Genomic DNA, 18,809 nt, shown 5'->3' with positions numbered 1-18,809 from the left:
TGGGTTTTCTTGTTGTTTTAAAGATGGTTTCTTTTGCTGTGCAAAAACTTTTTATTTTGATGTAGTCCCATTTGTTTATTTTTTCTTTAGTTTCCATTGCCCTAGGAGCAGTATCAGTGAAGAAATTGCTTCGACATATGTCTGAGATTTCTCTGCCTGTGGATTCCTCTAGTATTTTTATGGTTTCCCATCTTGTGTTAAGGCCTTTATCCCAGTGGTCAGCAAACCGCAGCTCGCGAGCCACATGCGGCTCTTTGGCCCCTTGAGTGTTTTAAGGCCACTTCTTCAAAATAGACTCGCCCAGGCCGAAAACCAACTTCTGCGCATTGGGCACCAAGTTTCAATCACTGTACTTGCGCGCCCGCACGTGGTATATTGTGTAAGAGCCACAATCAAGGGGCCAAGGAGACACATGTAGCTTGCGAGCCGTGGTTTTCCGACCACTGCTTTATCCATTTTGAGTTTATTTTTGTGTATGATGTAAGCTGGTGGTCTAGATTCATTTTTTTGCATGTATCTGTCCAATTTTCCCAACACTATTTATTGAAGAGACTGTCTTGACTCCATTGAATGTTCATGCCTCCTTTGTCAAATATTAATTGAGAATAGTGGTTTGGGTCCATATATGGGTTCTCTATTCTATTCCATTGGTCTATATGTCTGTTCTTGTGCCAGTACCAGGCTGTTTGAGAACAGTGGCTTTGTTATACAGCTTGATATCTGGTATTGAGATCCCACCGACTTTGTTCTTCTTTCTCAGGATTGCTGCGGCTATTCGGGGTCTTTTTTATTCCAGATGAATTTTTGGAGAGTTCTCTCTAGGTCTGTTATATATGCCGTACGTATTTTAATGGGGATTGCATTGAATCTATAGATTGCTTTGGGTAGTATGGACACTTTAATGATGTTGATTCTACCAATCCATGAACATAGTTTGTTCTTCCATCTGTTTATGTCTTCCTCTATCTCTTTTTTCAGTGTCCTATAGTTTTGCAGGTATAGGTCTTTTACCTCCTTAGTTAAGTTTATGCCTAGGTTTCTTAATTTTTTTGGTGCGATGGTAAATGGATTGCTTTTTTAGTCTCTCTTTCTGTAAGTTCACTATTGGTGTATAGAAATGCCAAAGATTTTTTGGAGTTAATTTTGTATCCTGCTACATTTCCAAATTCATTTATTAAGTCTAATAGTTTTTTTGATGGAGTCTTTAGGGTTTTTTATGTACAATATCATGTCATGTGCAAATAAGGACAGTTTTATTTCTTCTTTTTCAATTTGGATGCCTTTTATTTCTTCTTCTTGTCTGATCACAATGGCAAATACTTCCAGTACTATGTCGAACAGGAGTGGTCAGAGTGGGCATTCCTGTCTTGTTTCTGTTCTTAGGGGAAATGGTTTTAGTTTTTGCCCATTGAGTATGATGTTGGCTGTGGGTTTGTCATATATGGCTTTTATTATGTTGAGGTATGATCCTTCTATTCTCACCTTGCTGAGAGTTCTTACCAAAAAATGGGTGTTGGACTTTGTCAAATTCTTTTTCTGCATCAATTGATATGACTATGTGGTTTTTATCTCTCAATTTGTTTATGTGATGTATCACATTTATTGATTTGTGGATATTGTACCATCCTTGCATCCCTGGGATGAATCCTACTTGGTCATGATGTATGATCTTTCTGATGTACTGCTGAATCCGATTTGCTAGAATTTTGTTGAGGATTTTGGCATCTATGTTCATGAGGGATATTGGCCTGTAATTCTCTTTCATTGTGTTGTCTTTATCTAGTTTTGGTATTAAGGTAATGCTGGCTTCATAAAATGAGCTTGGAAGTGTTCCTTCCTCTTGTATTTTTTGGAATCGTCTCAGAAGCATAGCTTTTAGTTCTTCCTTAAATGTTTGGTAAAACTCCCCTTGAAGCCGTCTGGTCCTGGGCTTTTGTTTGCTTGGAGCTTTTTGATGACTGCTTCAATTTCTTCCATAGTTATTGGCCTATTGAGATTTTTAGATTCTTCCTGATTGAGTTTTGGAAGCTTGTATTTTTCTAGGAATATGTCCATTTCCTCCAGGTTGTCCAGTTTGTTGGAATAGAATTGTTCATAGTATTTTTAACAAGCCTTTGTATTTCTGTGGAGTCTGTTGTTATTTCTCCTCTTTCACTTCTGATTTTGTTTATTTGGGTCCTCTCTCTTTGCTTCTTGGTGAGCCTGGCTAGAGGTCCATCAATCTTGTTTATCCTTTCAAAGAACCAGCTCTTGGTTTTGTTGATCTTTTGTATTGTTTTTTTGTTTTTGTTTTGTTTTTGTTTGTTTTTTTGGTCTCTATGTCGTTCATCTCCGCTCTGATCTTTATTATTTCCTTCCTTCTGCTTACACTGGGCTTTTCTTGTTGCTCTCTTTCTAGCTCTTTGAGTTGTAGGGTAAGGTAATTTATTACCATTGTTTCTTTTTTTTTTTTTTTTTTTTTGCAGTAGGCTTGTAGAGCTATGAATTTCCCTCTCAAGACTGCTTTCGCTGTGTCTTATAGATTTTGGATTGTTGTGTTTTCAGTCATTTGTTGCCATGATGTTTTTTATTTCTTCTTTGATCTCTCTGGTTACCCAGTCATTGTTTAATAGCATGCTGTTTAGTCTCCATGTGTTTGATATTTTTGGATTGCTTTTATTGTAGTTGATTTCCAGTTTTATGGCATTGTGATCTGAGAAGATGCTTGATATGATTTCTATCTTATTGAATTTGAAGAGACTTTGACTGTGACCCAGTATATGGTCTATCTTTGAAAATGACCCATGTGCACTTGAGAAGAATGTATATTCTGTGGCTTTTGGGTGCATTGTTCTGAAGATGTCAATTAATTCCATCTGGTCTATTGAGTCATTTAGGATTGATGTTTCTTTGCTGATTTTTTTGTTTAGAGGATTTGTCCAATGGTGATAGTGGGGTATTAAAGTCCCCTACTATGATTGTATTGCTGTCAATCTCTCCCTTGATATCCTCCAGGAGGTTTTTTTTTTTTTTTTAATGTATTTGGGTGCTCCTGTATTGGGTGCGTATATGTTTACCAGAGTTATTTCTTCTTGTTGGATTGCTCCCTTTAGTATTATGAAGTGGCCTTCATTATCTCTTTTTATGTCCTTCACTTTGAGATCTAATTTGTCAGATATAAGTATTGCTACCCCAGCTTTTTTTTTGCATTTCCATTCGCTTGAAAAACCCTTTCCATCCCTTCACCCTCAGTCTGTGTGTGTCTTTTTTTCTGAGGTGGGTTTCTTGTAGACAGCAGATATATGGTTCATGCTTTCTTATCCAATCCGTTACTCTATATCTTTTGATTGTGGCATTTAATCCATTTACATTTAAAGTTATTATTGATAAGTACTTATTTGTCGCCATTTTTATTCTTTACCCGTGTGTTCCTTCTTTGCTTTCTCTTTCTTTCTTTCTTTCTTTCTTTCTTTCTTTCTTTCTTTCTTTCTTTCTTTCTTTCTTTCTTTCTTTCTTTTCAGCAGACCCTTTAGCATTTCTTGCATTGCTCGTTTGGTGGTAATAAACTCCCTTAGACCTTTTTTTGTCTGTGAAGCTCCTGATTCCACCTTCAATTTTGAATGATAGCCTTGCTGGGTATAGTATTCTTGGATTCAGTCCCTTGCTTTGCATCACTTTGTATATTTCATTCCATTCCCTTCTGTCCTGGTGTGTTTCTCTTGAGAAATCAGTTGATATTATAACAGGAGATCCCTTGTAGGTAACTTTATGTCTCTCTCTGGCAGCCTTTAAGATTCTTACTTTGTCGTTGGTGTTCGCAAGTTTAATTATGATGTGTCTTGGTGTTGGTCTTTTGGGGTTCAACTTGTTTGGGACTCTATGTACTTCTTGGACTTGCATAGTTTTTTTCTTGCCAATATCAGGGAAGTTTTCTGTCATTTCTTCAAACAGGTTATCGGTTGATTCTTATATGTGCCCTGACCAGGGATAGAACCCACAACCTTGGTGAATTGGAATGATGCTCTAACCAACTGAGCTACCCAGCCAGGGCCACAGGCACCCTCTTAGAAGGCCAATGTACAATATTTTATTCTTAGCCACTCACCCTGGGATCCATTGTAGTGAGGACAGAATGGACTGGAGTTGTGAGAGGTGAGATGGTGGTTTGTGGCCCTGGGGAGCAAGGTGAAGAAACAACCACAGGATACCCTGTGCTATGTCACAGTACTGTACTGCAAACACCATCATTCTTGGTTGGAATACTCCCCTACCCGCAGTATCAGCCTGGGGAATGCAATAGACCTACTCTGGACTCCCTGCCAACCCAACCTATGGAGCTTCTGCCCTGTTGAGAAGTCAATTGCCTAGGCCGGGGTGTAGAGGTCTGGGCAGTCTCAAGGGTGTCAGTGACTGAGCTGTGTGGCTTTGGGGTTGGGGCCATTCCCCCAACTTTCAACTGTGGCAAGGTTAGATTCCCCAGGGCAGGCACTCCTGGTCACCTAACCCTAACCGTAACCCTAATCCTAACCTGACTGGCACCTCCTCCTCATAGGAGGTCCACTAGCCTCTCTCTCTCTGGGCTCTCAGTGGCCCCACCCTTTTGATTCCTAGTAGCTCTGCCCTGCCATAGTCTGGGAAGAATCTGGGACAGACTGAGTTGTGTGGCTCTGGGGTGGGGACCATACCCTTCAACTTCCCCCAAGCCTGACCTGCACCTCCCCCTCTCCTGATTCCCAGTGGCCCTACCCAGCAGAGATAAGGCTCCTGGAAGAATCTGGGGCAGACTGAGCTGTGTGGCTCTAGGACAGGGGAAATTTTTCACTTGCACATCCAACCAGTGCAGAGCCTTACCTTCACATGACCAAATCTTGTTTTTATTGGATTTCATAAACTTTGTGGGCCTCAGCCTGATGACTCCCTGAGACCACACCACACCATAAAGATGTGCAAATACCCTGTGGGTGGCATCTAGACTTGGTATATCCTGGGACATTTCCTGAGTGTCTCATACCTAGCACTGGCACCAAGTTTAAATCTGTATAGATCTGATGAACACCTCTCACCTCTATCTGGTAGTTCACTAAAAACCTAGTGCATGCAACTTGATTATCACCAGAAGGTCTTTCAGTGACCAGCAGGCGGAGGAGGCAGAAGCAGACCTTGGGGTTCCTCAGAACTTTTACTGACCTGCCCCCAAACCCAGTGCTGGTAAAAGCCAGCTTTAGTATGTAGTTTGATCCTTCCTGTGCACACCCAGGTCCAGCAGAGGCAGCCACAAACTGTGGATCAATTTGTAGCTCCAAATAGGTTGCCCAAGGTGAGGCATAGGCAACATCTGACATTGGCCTGCTCCAGAGTCCCTCCCAAGAGGCCCTAGAATCAACACACCTAGTGGCCAGCTTCAGACAATATCAGAGCAGGGTCTAATTAGCTTCACAAACAGCATATCCAAAGGGAGATCTTGGAAGGCACCACACACTGCTGAGGCAAATTCTGCTTCATATAGTCAGCACCTGCATGGCAACTCATACACTATGGTCAGGGTTGATCCTCACAGTCAGGCAGACTGAGGGTTGATCCCACACACATATAAGCCAATAGCAATCAAGACTCAATTAAAACAGGAGGTTCTACATAATCCATGCAAGGGACATTCCTGAAACACCCAGCACAGGTGATTAAGGAGACTGTGCTACAGGGTCCCACAAAACAGCTACTACATAAGGTCACCCTCCCAAGTCTTGGAGTCATAGCAAATCTACCTAACACATAGAAACAAACACAAAGAGACAGCCAAAATGAGGAGACAAACATGCCCCAAATGAAAGAACAGGAGAATCTCCACAAAAAAAAGAGCTAAATGAAATGGAGGCAAGCAATTAACCAGATACTGAGTTAAAAAAAAAATGGTTATAAGGATGCTAAAGGAAGTGAGTGAGAACTATAAAGAACTTCAACAGCAGCATTACAAAGGGCATAGCCCTGGCTGGTGTTACTCAATGGTTAGAGCATTGGCCCACACACCAAAAGATTGTGGGTTCGATTCCTGGTCAAGGGCACATACCTGGGTTGCAGGTTTGATCCACAGCCCCTGTCAGGGTGCATGCAGGAGGCAAGCAATTGATGTGTCTTTCTCACATTGATATTTCTTTCTCTTTCTCTCTCTCTCTCTCTCCCCCTCCACTCCTCCCTTCCACTCTTTCTGAAAAAAAAATTAATGGAAAAAATATCTTCGGGTGAGAATTAACAAAAAAAAGGTACATGGGAACTATTAAAAAGCAGAAGGAAGACTATATGAAATGAATAATACACTAGAAGGAATCAACAGTATGTTAGATGAAGCAGAGAATTAAATTCATGATTTGGAAGACAAGGTAGCAGAAAACACAAATCAAACACTCAAAAAGAAAAAAGAATTAAAAAAAAAATGATGATAGTCTAAGGAAACTTTGGGACAAAATGAAAAGTAACAATATCCTCATCATAGGGGTACCAGAAGGAGAAGATAGTGATCAAAGTATTGAGAACCTAGTTGAAGAAATAATGGCTGAAAACTTCCCTAACCTGGTGAAGGAAAATGACACACATGTCCATGAAGCACAGAGGATCCCAAACAAATGAACCAAAAGAGGCCCACCAAGCCACATCAAACTTAAAATGGCAAAGGTTAAAGACAAAGAGAGGATCTTAAAAGCAGCAAGAGGAAGACAGTTACCTACAAGGGAACTGCCATAAGATCATCAGCTGATTTCTCAAGAGAAATAGTTCAAGCCAGAAGGAATTGGCATGAAATATTCAAAATGATGAAAAGCAAGGACCTACAACCAATACTGCTTTGCCCAGTAAGGCTGTCATCTAAAATTGAAGGAGAAATAGAGAGCTTCCCAGAAAAGAAAAAAACTATAGGGAGTTTGTTACCACTAAACCAGCATTTTAAAAAATGGTAAAGGGTCTTCTTAAGAAGAAGCAGAAAAGGAAGAAAATAAAAACAGAGGAACATAGTTAAAGAATGAAATAGCAATAAATATGTAACTATCAATAATCACTTTAAAGGTAAATGGCTTAAATGTTCCAATCAAAATACATAGGGAGCTGAATGGATAAGAAAATAAGACCCATATATATGATGTTTATAGGAGAACCCACTCAGAATGAAAGATATGCACAGGCTAAAAGTAAAAGGATGGAAAAGAATATTTCATGTAAATGGAAATGAAAAATAAGCTAGACTAGCAATAATATCTAACAAAATAGACATTAAAGGCTTTAGTAAGAGACAAAGAAGGATACTACATAATGATAAAGAGAGCAATCCAACAAGAGGAACCTTGCAAACATTTATGCACCCAACATTGAAGCATCTACATATGTAAAGCAAATCTTGATGTGCGTAAGGGAGAGGTAAACAGTAATACAGCTATAGTAGGGAATTTTAACTACCCGTTGACATCAATGCCTAGCTTCCAGACAGAAAATCAACAAGGAAACAGCAGCCTTAAATAACACACTAGATCAGATGAATTTAATGGATATATTCAGAACATTTTCCCCCAAAGCAGGAGCATATACATTCTTTTCAATTTCACATAGAACATTTTCTAGGATAAACCACATTAGAACACAAAACAAGTCTCAATAAATTTTAGAAGATTAAAATCATATCCAGCATCTTCTCTGACCACAATGGTATGATACTAGAAATCAATCACAAGAAAAAGTGAAAAACACACAAAGACATGGAGGCTAACTAACTTGTTACTAAACAATGAATGGGTTAACAATCAGATCAAGGAAGAAATAAAAAGAGACCTTGAAACAAATGAAAATGAGAACACAACAACCCCAAATCTGTGGGACACAAAGAAAAAGCAGCCCTAAGAGGGAAATTCATAGCATTACAGGCCTATCTCAAAAAAAAAACAAAAAAAAAACAAAAAACACAAAACAATAAAAAGCTCAAATAAGTACTATAACTTTACACTTAGTGCAATCTGAAAAAGAAAAAAAAAAACAAGACACAAAGCCAGGAGTGAGTAGAAGGAAGGAAATAATAAAGATCAGAGCAGAAATAAATGAAAACGAGTCTAAAAAAAAACAATACATAAGATCAATAGAACCAAGAGCTGGTTCTTTGCAAAGCTAAAGGAGAGTGACAAAACTTTAACCAGACTCATCAAGAAAAAAGAGAGAGGACTCCCCCCCCCCCAAAAAAAAAAACAACCATAAATGAAAGAGAAGAAGTAATAGCTTACACCAAAGAAATACAAAGGATTGTAAGAAAATACTACAAACAACTATATGCCAACAAATTGGACAATCTGCAAGAAATGGGTAAATTTCTAGAAACATACAATCTTCCAAAATGAAATAAAGAAGAATCATAGAATAGACAAATTAACTAGTGAAACTGAAGTAGTAATGAAAAACTCACAAAAACAAAAAAGTCCGGGATCACATGGCTTCACAGGTGAATTTTACCAAACATTCAAAGATGAACTAACACCTATTCTTCTCAAACTACTCCAAAAAAATTCAAGAGGAGGAAAGACTCCAGAGCTCATTTTATAAGACCAGCATTATCCTAATTCCAAAACAAGATAAAGACACTACAAAGAAAGAAAACCATAGGCCAATATCCCTGATGAACATAGATGCTAAAATCTTCAACAAAATATTAACAAACAGGCTCCTGCAATACATTAAAAAAGATCAGACACCATGATCAAGTAGGATGCATTCCTGGGATGCAAGGTAGGTACAAAATTTACATGTCAATAAATGTGATACACCACATAAACAAAATGAAGGATAGCCCTGGCCAGTTTGGATCAGTGGTTAGAGCATTGGCTCGATTCCCAGTCAAGGGCATATATGGTTGCAGGCTCTATCCCTGGCCCCAGTCCAGATGCAAACTGGAGGCAACCAATCAATGTGTCTCTCTCACATAGATGTTTCTCTCTCCCACCCTCCTTCCTCTCCACCACTCTCTCTAAAAAAGTCAATGGACAGGGGAGGGTGGGGAGGTTTAAGAGAACTTGTATGCATATAAGCATAACCAATAGATACAGACAATGGGGGAAAGTGAAGGCTAGGGCTGGGGGGCTGGGGCAGGCTGGGAGAGGACAAGTCAGGGAAAGGGGACATATGTAATACTTTCAACAAGAAATAATTTTAAAAATAATAAAATAAAAGTTAAAAAAAGTCAATGGAATAAATATCCTTGGGTGAAGATTAAAAAATAAACCAGGAAATTTTGGTTCCAGGAAAAACCAAGAAGGCGGCATAGGTAAACACCTGAATTTGCCACCTCGCACAACCACTTCAAAACTACAACTAAAAGTCAAACGGACATCATCCAGAACCACAGGAAGGCTGGCTAAGTGGAAATTCTACAACTAGAAGGGAAGAGAAAAGCACACTGAGACTCAGGAGCTGTGGAAGTAAAATGCAGAGGTACGGAGGCACGTGCACGGAGAGGGCTGGCAACTGAGTACGCGGCTGGCTTTTTCAATCCGGAGGGAGACACAAGCTCCCGACTGCTCTGAACTCCAGTTCCGGGCGAGAATCTGGGGACCCAGACTCATAAGGGGAGAAACTGGACTGTCTGGCAGCGGGCAGAACTTGAGGGTGGCTTTCTCTCAGAGGTGCTTGCAGCAATTACCACGGGACACTGAGACCTGGGGGCCTCTTAGGGCAGGGCTGACGGGAAGCCATTGCTGTTTGCTCCGCCCTGAGACTCCACCCCATCCAAGCTGTGCACAGAGGCTTTTGCATATGAATGGCCTGGTCCTTTGAAATCTAAATGTACCTATCAAACTGCAGCTGAGTCAGAGAGACCCAGAACATCCAAAAGAAGGCCCAAGGCCCCACAGCAGCTTGCATTGCTTCACAGCTGGGCCTCATCTGGGCACCTCCAAAACCCAAACAAAGAAGAGGAATCTGCATATCTCTCTGTAGCTCCTGCTGGGTGGCCTCAGACAGAGGCTAAATTAGCACCTCCTTGGAGATCCAAGAGCCAGTGTACCCAGGGGTCAGAGTAAGACCATCCAGATTACAATTCCTCAGATTCATAAGAGGCACACTCAGGGGGCAGACTCAGTGAGCACCAAAGCCCCACTGAAGCAAGTCTTGCCTCATAAGGGTGTCTCCAGCACAGAAGTTCTCCCATCATAGACACAGCTGATCCTCACAGCCAATTGGCCCAGAGGTCAATTCCTCCCAGTGATACCAACAACAATCAAGGGTTAACTACAACAAGACTGTGCACACAGCTCACAAAGGGGTGCACCAAGACTGTCCACCTCAGGTAACTGGGGAGGCTGAGCCACTGGGCCCTATAGGACACCTAGCACACAAAGCCACTCTATCAACTCAGGGGAGCAGCCAAAATGTGGAGACAAAGAAACAGGTCACAAATGAAAGAAATGGAGGAAAGCAAACGACTGGATAGAGTTCAAAACCATGCTTATAAGGTTTTTCAAGAATTTTCTAGAAAAGGCTGATAAATTTAGTGAGATCCTCGAGGATATGAAAAGGGACCAAGTAGAAATTAAGCATACACTGACTGAAATAAAAAACAATATACAGAGATCCAATAGCAGAGTAGAGGATCACAAGAATCAAGTCAAAGATTTGAAATACAAAGAAGCAAAAAACACCCAACCAGAAAAGCAAAAAGAAAAAAGAATCCAAAAATATGAAGATAGTGTAAGAAGCCTCTGGGACAACTTCAAGGGTACCAACATCCGAATTATTGGGGTGCCAGAAGAAGAGAGAGAGCAAGATACTGAAAACCTATTTGAAGAAATAATGACCGAAAACATCCCCCACCTGGTGAAAGAAATAGGCTTACAAGTCCAGGAAGTGCAGAGAACCCCAAACAAAAGGAATCCAAAGAGGACCACACCAAGACACATCATAATTAAAATGCCAAGAGCAAAAGACAAAGAGAGAATATTAAAAGCAGCAAGAGAAAAACAGTTACCTACAAGGGAGCACCCATACGACTGTCTGCTGATTTCTCAACAGAAACTATGCAGGCCAGACGGGAGTGGTAAGAAATATTCAAAGTGATGAATAGCAAGAACCTACAACCAAGATTCCTCTACCCAGCAAAGCTATCATTCAGAATTGAAGGGCAGATAAAGAGCTTCACAGATAAGAAAAAGCTAAAGGAGTTCATCACCGCCAAACCAGTATTATATGAAATACTGAAAGGTATTCTTTAAGAAGAGGAAGAAGAAGTAAAAGGTAAAGATAAAAATTATGAACAACAAATACGTATCTATCAACAAGTGAATCTAAAAATCAAGTGAATAAAAAATCTGATGAACAGAATAATCTGGTGAATATAATAGAATCAGGGGCATAGAAAGGGAGTGGACTGACAATCCTTGGGGGGGGGAAAGGGTGTGGGGGGTGCGGGAAGAGACTGGACAAAAATCATACACCTATGGATGAGGACAGTGGGGGCGGTAAAGGCATGGTGTGGGGTGGGGTGGGAACCGGGTGGAGGGGAGCTATGGGGGGGTGGGGAAGAGGAACAACTGTAATAATCTGAACAATAAAGTTTAAAAAAAGGCTTATTGAATGAATGAATGAGTGAATTTTCTAATATGCTATGATAGAGACACTAAAGGATCAGAGAGACAAGTATTCATTTGGCATAAGGAAGGGAGTCAGAAAGTGTCACAGAGATGCCATGTAAGCTGGGTTTGGAAGATCAGGAAAGATTTCGCCAGGCAAAAAGAATTCTCAATCATGTATTATTAAATTTTGCTTCTCACATGGGTCACAATCTGGCAACCAGAAGGTTAAATATACCTTGCACATATTTTTGATCTGGTCACATCGGAGAGGGCTGGGGTGGGGAGCGTGGCCCTGCATGCATGAGTTTGCTTCCCCTGGTCAGGGGCCTCCAATGCCTACTTACTGGCCACAATTTTTTGCTCACTAATAGAAGAACAACCTTGGCTCATTCAGGCAGAGCCCCCATGCCATGTAAACTAAATGATCTTGCCATGTCTAGGCAGTGGGTTAGTAGACATTGGGATAAAGACCCAAATGTCTGTCAATGACAGGACCATCATCTCCACCTCAAACCCTCCAAGGTGTGCGAGAACTCTCCTCACAATGGTAGCAGGGGATGCAGGACTTGCACAGTCTGCAGGAAGCAACTGCAGAACCCAGACTAGGGCTTGGCTTGCCCTGAACTCCAATTACTCAGAAGATAAAGAACAGCAACCCCAGTCTCAGCAGGAGATTGCATTTCATCATGATTCCTTACTGTGTGATGATAACCAGGCTTTTAGCTGAGCATGAGGCACAGTATGGGTCTGCAACCAAGGACTCAGCCTTGTCTCCTTGCCCTGCTATGTTTCTAAGGTACTGGGGGTGGCTAAGTGTGCCAAAAATGGCACACTCCATGCATAGACTTCCGCGGCTTCCAGCTGAAATGCTGCAGACCACTTAGAGAAGGCATGGAAGCCTTCCAACACCATCAAGTGCTGCCAGACACAAGCCCACTGGCTCCGTGGACATTCAGGTGACAGCAATTCATTCTGTACCCATCTAGCTGACACTGGGGCTCTCTGGCCTTATCTTCCCTACTGGCTCCTGGCACTGTCAGGACATCCTGGTTTCAACCTACATGCAACAGATCCACACATGACAGCTACAGCTAGGTCCCCAGTCATCTCACAAACATGTGCATAACACACAGCACACCCACAGTCACACCACCCATCCCATCATGCTGTCACGTGTGCATGGTCTATGGTCCTGTCCACAGCCCAGCCCTGCATAGCCAGCCTCTCCCACCCCTCACAGCTGGCACTTCCACAGCAGGTGTACCCACTGCCCCTTGTAGATGCAACAGTTGTATCTCACCCAACTCCTTGCTGACAAGAGCAGATTGCAGTCATATAAAGGAAACCAACAACACGAAAAATCTAAAACTGTTTCTCTAGGGCTTTGAAAAGTGTCCCATAAAGTTTCTTTGGAAAGTTTACCTTCTACATTCTATTTGGCTTTGAGAAACAGTACTAGGGATTTGTCTTCCTGAGTTCATAAGCTACCAAGCAGGAAAAGACAGAAACAGGGAGGTAAAGTCACAGAGTCAATCCCTTTCACCCCAGGAAGCTCTCTAGGGTTGTTCCAGACACATGAAATGACTTATAAGTACCCCCATGTCACTGCAGCCATTTGGCACCATGGGCCATCAGTGGTGCCACTTTACACAGTGGTTGTGCCCAGCCATAGGCACATTCACCCACACCAGCACTCTGCCCCTTCTCGGTACCTTTTGCCCAGATGCTGCCCAAACGTGTGGGGCTCAAATGCTGTCCCAGCTGGGCCAGTGCCTTCTAGCCGCTGTGTTCCTCTAGCATGTCCCAGTGAGCAGGGTCTTGCCAGCCTGAGGCCAAGCAGATTTGCAGCTTATGTGTCCCTTGGGACCGGCTAATGCAAAGGAGCCCAGAGGTGAGAATGCCATCACTGAACTTCCCTTCATACCCAGCACATCTCTGAGAGTCTCTCTGTGGGCAGGGCCACTGAGAGCCAGTCAGACAGCGAGAGCAATGCCTGCCAATACACACTCCACATTCAGCACTTTGTTCTGGAAAGGACCCTGCCAGGAACTTGGGTTCAATTCATACTTTGTGCCTGCAACCAATGCCCCTGTGTATGCCCAGCTGCCTGCCAATGGGCAGGCTGTGCTTGGTTCTTTGTAGACTATAAATTGACCCCACTTGTGCTGGGCTATGTGAAGACAATCACTTTCAATGCAATTAACATCTCCCTCTGCATCTGACTGCCAAAGTCAGAAATACTAAGGGCACATACCACTGTGCCTTGGTGGCCTGTTTCAGGAGGGCAGAGCCAGTCAGGCCTGGCTGCTGTATATTAGTTGACATTGGAAACCACTTAAGCAAAGCATTTGCAATTTTCTTTTCAAAGCAGTTCAAACAAAGAATCTCTGCCTTGCCAGAGTTGAAAGGTGCATAAACACCACCCAATCCGAGGGTCACAAATGTAAATGCCTTTACGCACCAAGTAGCTAATGAAAATGAGAGAGGAGGGGAGGTATAAAAAATGAGAGAGGGGCAGGGAACTAGAGATCACATGCCTTACAACAAGGCATTTAAAATCATTTTAATGTGCCAACCAACAAAGCATGTCTGCAGGCCCGTAGGGCCTAATTGCTGTTAAGTTTAGGATTGCTGTTCGAGATGCAAAGCTCAGAGAAAGAAAAGGACTTATCCAAGGTCACCAAACAAGTCAGTGAAAGAGGCCTCTACACAACTGTTTGACAAAATGAATCCGTGATATCTTTATCCTGTTTGTTCCTTCATTCCTTCAGCAAAGAAATCATGACCCCCATGATGTCCTAGACATCCTCCTGTGCTGTCAGTAAACCAGATATGTTCTCTATTTTCAAGAATGCCTCATTCCAGTATGTAATTGGCAAGAACTGGGCCCTGAAATCAAGGTTAAGAGCAGCAAGCATGGGGCCTTCAATGGCAAGCCAGGGCATTTGGATTTTACACTGTTAGCAGCAGAGAAATTTTGGGCAAGTCTGAGCCAATCTCAGAAAGCTGTTCCGTGGGAAGATTCATCCAGCAGTGGTGACAAGATGGATTAGGGCCAGTCCAGTGGGGTGGAAGGTATAATTGGAGGCACAGAAAGTGGCTAAAGAACTCAATAGCGTAGACCTGAGGTAATGAGGTTGGGAGTCACTAACAAGAGAGGGGAAAGGAAGAATGTGTAAAACATTGCAAATAAATAAGGTGGGACTTGTAGACTGCATGTGTATGTGCATGTGTGGGTGCATGCACGTGTGTGTCTGTCAGTGTATGGGGCTGAGGTGAAGTAGATAGGTTGGCAATAGGCAAAAAGAGGGAAAAGTCAAAATGACTCCAATATAGATGGTTGGCTTCAATGCCAACTGAAAGGAAGAAACCAGGGGACTTGGATTGGGGGAAAATGGGTTAATGGGGTTGTCCAAATATGACAGCAACCTCAAGAACAATAGGAAGAATCTGGGATTGTCTGTTTTATGTTATTATAGTCTCTCCTTCCTCAGAATGGAAAATTGAGCCAGGCCTCTTGACCTCTCAACTCTTCCATATGCCCAGAAGTGATCCCTGGGGAAATCCCACTCAGTGCTTCAGTTTGAAATGGTCCAACAATTTAACAAGTACTAATCAAATAAATAACTAAAATATATTCTCCACCCCTGGCCTCTTTCTGTCCCCCACTCCAAAACAGCTCTGTGGGAAAGTCAATTTGGGAATTTCCCACATTTGTCTATGACCGCAATACCAGAGCAATGATCTGAGTCAGCTACAACCTTCAAAATTTTGTATTTGCTTTTCATATCAAAGGCAGCATGCTGGCTGGGAGAGCCTTAGTGATGCTGTAAAATAATTCCCAGTGTCACCTCAGGGGCTAACTGGGACTTCTGTGCTGGCTTCCAAAGACCTGGGCTGCCAGGAAGAGAGAGGCCTGCCAGGCCTGCCACCAGACCGTCAAGTCCATCTGGATGATCCACTCACTCCACACACCCACAGGGATGGTTCATTTACCTCCTGTTTGCTCTCATCACCCTTTCCTTTCCCTCTGGGAAGAGAGTGCATCATCAGTGAACAAGACAGAACCACTGTGGTGTTCCAAAAATAGATGAAGACTTCCAGTCCAAGCCTTGACCACAGAAAGGGGACTTGAACAGCTGCAGATGAAAATGAAGCTGAAGGATGCATGCATGGGGCTCTGGAAAAAGAATAGCGGCTTTGGAGTGGAGAGAGAGAGAGAGAGAGAGAGAGAGAGAGAGAGAGATTTGTTGTTCCATTTACTAGTATTTATGCATTCATTGGTTGACTCCAACTTTGGTTCCAATCTCAGCTTGACCTCCTACCGGATGCATGGTCTGGTCATAGCTTTCTCATATGTAAAATTGAAATTGAAATTATGATACATCTCCTGTTCAGGGTTACTATGAGGATTAAATGTGATGATGCAGGCACAGTTCTTGGCATATAACAAATGCTCAATAAAAGTTAGTTTCATCTCTCATCTTTTGAAGACAAGGTCTCTTTCAATAAGTACTAGATTTCTTACCAAGACACCAAATGGTGAGAGGGGTAGGTGGGGAGGAGAGCCAAGAGGAAGGGAAAGGGTTCCAATATCTCATCTTACCAAGAGAGGATTCTAAAGATGCAGCCAAGAGAGGAGGAAAAAAGACAAAAACAAACAAGTGCGCTGTGGAGCAGTGGACACTGGACTCCTGGGTGAAAATGAAAAAATGACATGTCCCGAACCTTGTCCTGGAGCAGATAGAGTGGCTGAAACGAATAACATCCATCCCAAATTGGCAAAGGAGACTCAGCTGGTGAGATGATTTGCAGCTGGGAAAAGCAGAGGACTCCTGGAGAAAGCCCACGGCACTGCGATGACACAAGCAGCACAAACGTGAGCAGTCCACTCCTATCCAAGGAGCAGCAACCCTGCGAGCAGCCTGCCCCAAGCCGAAGAACAGCAGCCTCACATGGCCTGCCCCTGTCTAAGGAGCAGCAGCTGTGTGAACAGCCCGCTCTCCCGTCCAAGGAAGAGCAACTATGCAAGCAGCCCACCCCCGTCCAAGGAGCAGCAGCCGCACGAGCAGCCCGCCCATGACTAAGGAACAGAAGCCCTGCACAGCCTGCCCCCATCTGAGGAGCAGCAGCTCCACAAGCAGCCTTCCACCATTCGAGGAGCAGCAGCCACATGAGCAGCCCACCCCGGACCGAGGAGCAGCAGCCACATGAGCAAACCGTCCATGTCCAAGGAGTTGCAGCCACGCGAGCAGCCCGCCCCCATCCGAGGAGCGGCAGCCACATGCAACCCACACCTGTCCTACAAGCAGCAGCAGGGTGAGCAGCCTGCCCCCATCTGCAGAGCAGCAGCTGCACGTGTAGCTCACTCCCATCTGAGGAACAGCAGCTGCTCAAGCAGCCATCCCCGATCCGAGGAGCAGCAGTTTCATGAGCAGCCTACCCCCAAATGAGGAGCAGAAGCCCTGCAAGCAGCCTCCCCTGTCCAAGGAGCAGCAGCCTCGCAAGCAGCTCATCCGGTCCGAGGACCAGCAGCCACATGCAAACAGCCCCCACCCAAGGAGCAGCAGCCACGTGAGCAGTCCGCCCCTGTCCGAGGAGCAGCAGCCATATGAGCAGCCCGCTACCATCTGAGGAGCAGCAGCCTCGTGATCAGCACACCCCTCCCTGTCTGAGGAGCAGGAGCTGTGGGAGAAGCCTCCTCCGACCAGCCAGAAGAACAGCACCCACGAGAGGAGCTGCTGACAACTGAGGAGCAGCCACTGCCATGAAAACCCAAGGATCAACCGCAGCCCAAGGAGCCACTTCCACCCAAGGAGCAGCCCCAGCATGACTAGACATCTAGATCCATCAGTGAGATCAATAATGGGTAGACAAAGAAACCCCCAAAGGAAAGAAAAGAAGGAATTGCCAGAAAAGCAGCTAAGTGAAACAGAGGCATGCAATATGTCAGAAAAAGAATTCAGAATAAGGGTCATACAGTTCATAAACTGGATGAAGGAAAAAATCAACAACTTATATAAGAATCAAGAAGAAATGGATGAAAAAATCAATAACTTATGTAAGAATCAAGAAGAAATGAAGAGTGATATAGCTGCAATAAAATACACCATGGAAAGTTTCAACAGTAGACTAGGAGAAGCAGAGGACCGAATTAGCGATTTAGAAGACAGGGAAGTAAAACACACCCAAACTGATCTGCAATTGGAGAAATAAATTAAAAGACAGGAGGAGAGCCTAAGGGAGCTATGGGACAACATGAAACGAAATAACATACAAATAATAGGGGTGCCAGAACAACACGAAGAGGAACAAGGGTTAGAAAACCTATTTGAAGAAATAATGTCAGAAAACTTCCCTGATGTGGGGAATAAAAAAGGTCACACAAGCACAGAGATTCCCAAACAAGATGAACCCCAAAAGACCCACACCAAGACACATCATAATCACAATGGCAAATGTTGAGGACAAAGACAGAATCTTAAAGGCTACAAGAGAGAGACAGAAAGTTATGTACAAGGGATCTCTCATTAGATTATCAAATGATTTCTCAACAGAAACACATCAGGCCAGAAAAGAATGGAAAGAAATTTACAAAGTGATGCAAAGCAAGGGACTGAATCCAAGAATACTCTATCCAGCAAGGCTACTATTCAATATTGAAGGAGAAATAAGGAGCTTCACAAACAAACAAAAATGGCTAAGGGAGTTTATCACTACCAAGCCAGCAATGCAGGAAATGTTAAAGGGACTGGTGTAAAAAGAAGAAATAAAAAGGTAAGAAGGAACAAAGGCACACAAAAAAAATAAAATGGCTACAAACAAGTACCTATCGATAATAACTTTATGGGTGTGAAGAAAGCCTGAAGAATGGCTCCTCTGTGAAAAACACATCCAACAGCAACTTGGGCTTATTTTTCACAGGTGGCAGGATAGTATGACTTTCCTGTGACATTACGCCCTATACATGAAAAAAAATAACTTTAACCTTTTGCACTCGGATGTCGAGTGTGACTCGACACAGTTAGCATCGGTAGCCCATCCCTTCCCTCCCTCCATCCCTCCTCATTTATTTGGGCTTTTCTTACATTAAATAAATAAGTTTGTATGAAAAGAAACTCCAGTTTTTTATTCTACTGCCGCGCTTTGTAAAATCTGGGGTATTTAAAAAATTAAATCCCAAGTAGAATAAAGGAATCAAGAAAAAAGCAAGCGAGTGCAAAGGGTTAAATGTAAATGGAC

The 18,809-nt window shown here is 43.0% G+C and overlaps 1 protein-coding gene and 1 pseudogene across 1 annotated transcript in view; one reads left to right on the top strand and one right to left on the bottom strand.

Annotated features, from left to right (window-relative positions):
* NHSL2 (NHS like 2) overlaps positions 1 to 18,809 on the bottom strand; it is a 375,435-nt gene that overhangs the window by 219,528 nt on the left and 137,098 nt on the right. The gene's annotated exons all lie outside the window — the stretch shown is intronic.
* LOC114228391 (small nucleolar RNA SNORA11) lies at positions 18,415 to 18,536 on the top strand (annotated as a pseudogene).

The sequence above is a fragment of the Eptesicus fuscus genome, chromosome 1, assembly GCF_027574615.1.
Source record: "Eptesicus fuscus isolate TK198812 chromosome 1, DD_ASM_mEF_20220401, whole genome shotgun sequence".
In the NCBI taxonomy this organism is placed as follows: Eukaryota; Metazoa; Chordata; class Mammalia; order Chiroptera; family Vespertilionidae; genus Eptesicus; species Eptesicus fuscus.
The sequence above is the reverse complement of the archived record's forward strand: the minus strand, read 5'-3'. Positions and strand labels throughout refer to the sequence as shown.